General features: G+C 34.9%; 1 pseudogene; it reads right to left on the bottom strand.

Annotated features, from left to right (window-relative positions):
* Nucleotides 1-2,368: 2,368 nt before the first annotated feature.
* On the bottom strand, nucleotides 2,369-2,556 carry LOC110216468 (cytochrome c oxidase subunit 7C, mitochondrial pseudogene; annotated as a pseudogene).
* Between the last annotated feature and the right edge of the window lie 966 nt (nucleotides 2,557-3,522).

Here is a 3,522-nt window from a genome sequence, read left to right as displayed (position 1 = left end):
GGAAATTTTAGATATTTTATACACGAGGTTGGGGGAGGGAAGAAAGACCCCAGCTAAATATAAAATATGTTTTATCTGACCCTAGAGATTTATTTTTTCCCTCCTATACCTTTCAGTTCTTAAAAAAAAAATCTAATTATTTTTTATTCCTTGTATTATCTCCTCATATACACAACAGTTTATTTGAAGTACTTCTTACATTATTAACTTTACTTTTAACTTCCTAAGTTAGCAACATGGAGCTAAAGTGGTGAACAAGAATGTTTCAAAAACTCTTCTATTAATATTTTGTTATTTTTCTTTCAGAAGTAGGATATATAGATCTTGGAGTTTCAACATAAAGCAGCATTTACTGTAAGGGGTCAAAAAAAAGAGTCATTACCTAAAACATTTTCATTTGGGAGAGGATTTAACTGTAAGTCATTCCAAAAGAATCCATTTATAATCAATATTTTTAAATGGATAGATACCAAATCTAAGCATGCTCTGTAAATTGACTTCTCCAGTTACTAAGGATATGCATTTGGCTAAAGTCCTAATTCACTTTATTCCTAAAAGGATTTATTAAAAAGTGGCAGTTAGGGGAGATCCTCCCAGCAATTTTATTAGACTTGTTCAACAGAGGTCATGTTGTCTGGATATCATAAGCCAATGGCAATATAGGACCATAAAGGCCATCTAGTTCAAACTCAACATTTTATATTCAGGGAGACTGACATCCAATGAGTCACACAGGTAATAAGCGTCACAGGAAGGATTTGAACCAGTGTAGCCAATGGGGAAAGAGAATAAGAAAGATAAATCTTTTAGGACTTATTATCCTGTATATTTCAGGGGAAATACAGTTTTCTTTTTTTTTTTTAACCTGAGCAATTTTATGTTATTGCCTGATCTTCATGTGCATGCAACTGAATCACTCTCAAGGGCAATGTATAGTTAGGTCCTGGTAGATATTCCTGAGTTGAAGAATGTAGGAGGTAGATGCAAAGTCAATGTCCTCCTTTCAGCTCCTGGGAGAGAATATAGCTAATATCCTTCTAACTTTGAAAGGGAGAAAAGAACATTGGCTTTACCATTTCAAAAGGTGCATTAGCTTTATGCTTAAAAATGAAGAAATGCAAAAAGTATTTCATTTCAGATTCTTCAGCATTGAAGCTTACTGGCTTCTTACCAAGATTTCATTTAACTTTGGTATGAAATGCTCTCAAAATATTCTCTGGACACCATAGCATTTATCCTTAACAGCCTGATCATCAAACCATGATATTCTCTAATCACCTTATGTTACACTTCCCGTTTATCACAAGTACTTTGGTAAAGCAAAATCCTGTCAAATAAATGGAACCATTTTTGAGATAAATTAAAGAACAAATGTAATGCAACAGATGTCTCAGAGTAAATCTGAATTTTTGGAAAAAATGCTTCTTACAGTTTTCATAAAAGCTTAGTGGTTCAAGCTGTTTGGAATAGAAATATCAATAGGTGTTTTAAAAATCAGTTCTATAACCCTAGCCACCAAGATCATAGGAGAATGTCAAGCTAGAAGAGATCTTAGAGATAATTTAGTCCAATCCCTTAATTATTCATACATAGGGGGAAAATCCATTTAGGTAATTTGCTCTAAGTCACAGAGGAAGTAAGTTATAGATTCAAGATGTGAACCCAGGTCTTCAGACACCAAGTTCAGCCTTCTGTGGGAAATTTAGCAAAAGGAACCTGGTTCTCCCAGTAAGTGTATAAGATATACTTTGAGACACTGTGAACTCAAAAGTACGAGTCCTATATAATGACTGAAAATGGAGGGGGGATCAAATAACCAATTCTTTAGAATACATGACACAGAATAGCTAATAGAATTGATGCCCTCCCAGAATGTAGATCTCTCAAGTGTTGGAGTGTTGGTGATAGGTAGCTAGGTGGCACAGTAGATAGAGCATTGAACTTGGAGTCAGGAAAAACAGAAATCAAATCCTGCCTCACAAGCATTCACTGTGGGACCTTAGGTAAACTATTTAACTTCTTTCTGCCTCAGTTTCCTCATCTGTAAAATGAAAATACTATTAGCATTTATCTCCCAGGGTTCTTGTGAGGATCAAGTGAGATAATATTTGTAAAGTGCTTTACAAACCTTAAAGTACTATAGAAATGCCAGCCAGCTTGGAGGAAAAGGAAGAGGAGGAAGAGGAAGAAAAGGAGGAGAGGAAGTAGTTCTAGTGCCCAGAGCTGTCTGATAAATCCCTTTTTCCCCCGTTTAATAGGTTCATTTACAAAGACATATAGTATGGTAAATAGTTTGCTCACTCCGTCCTTCAAAACTGCTTTTATAAGTGTTGTTGTTCTTCAAGTCTGATTTCTTTATAGGAGAATCTTATTTCTTAAGCAGCTGATGTCTTATAAGGAAAGGAGCAGCAAATCCAGATCCAAAGAATACAGTCATCATTGCCAGCAACTGCCATTCATTTCCCACTGAAAAGGACAGGTTCTACCCCAGACCTCCCCATAGTGGCTGCTGCGAACCATGGAGGTGGAGAACCTGCCCAAGCTCTTCCCCAACATGGCATGGTGAAGGCTCTGCAACGACCGTGGAGGAGGCCACAACAGAGGAGGAAGAGATGGCTGCCGAGTCACCTTCTCCCTACTGACCTTCCATAGAGTTGGGGTTTTTTTGTTTTGTTTTTTGTTTGTTTGTTTGTTTTGGTGAGGCAATCAGGGTTAAGTGACTTGACCAGGGTCACACAGCTAGTAAATGTCAAGTGTCTGAGGTCACATTTGAACTCAGGTCCTCCTGACTCCAGAGCTTTATCTACTGTGACACTTAGCTGCCCCTAAATTCTTGATGAAATGATAATTAAAAATAAATAAACTGGCTGATCTTAGAATCAGCTCCAGCTTAGAAATGGATTGGATTTTATACAAGGTCATCCAAATGTCTTAGTGTCATTTAAGCTATTAGGGATTTTAAAAAAATTATAACTATTTTTGCTATGAGATTAAAACTCTGCTAAGGAAAACTCCGTATTTATAACTCTGAACACATTTTTTTTTGCATAGAAACAATGATAGAAACAATGGTCTTCTTCCCAAATTAATGAATGAGCTTATTTGATCCATAATGCAGCTGAAGCAAAGAATAAATATTTCTAGCCTAATAAACAGTAAAAATAATAAAAATGAAACAATCTGAAAATTTTAGAAAGATATGCAGTTTATCTGCACATTTCTTCAAATTTACTTTTCAAACTATCATGTTTTAAAGAGGGAATAATTAAATAAATCATTTCAAAACTAATCATAGACGTTCAAGATATTATTAGTTTGACCTTTATGCATATAGCAAACATAACCCATTTTTATTATGACAGTTAATTGTATATTTTTATTTATACTTTAATATTTCAAAATAAACATAATTTTGGCATTACTCTATTCTAACTGAGTGATTTATTGTTCTGCTACTGTCAAACTGAAAACTCTAAAAGACTTCAGTGGAAATATATATACACATTTGTGTATGTAAGTACA

The sequence above is a fragment of the Phascolarctos cinereus genome, unplaced genomic scaffold (assembly GCF_003287225.1).
Source record: "Phascolarctos cinereus isolate Bilbo 61053 unplaced genomic scaffold, phaCin_HiC Scaffold_5;HRSCAF=322, whole genome shotgun sequence".
Classification (NCBI taxonomy): Eukaryota; Metazoa; Chordata; class Mammalia; order Diprotodontia; family Phascolarctidae; genus Phascolarctos; species Phascolarctos cinereus.
This window is presented reverse-complemented; position numbering and strand designations above follow the sequence as displayed.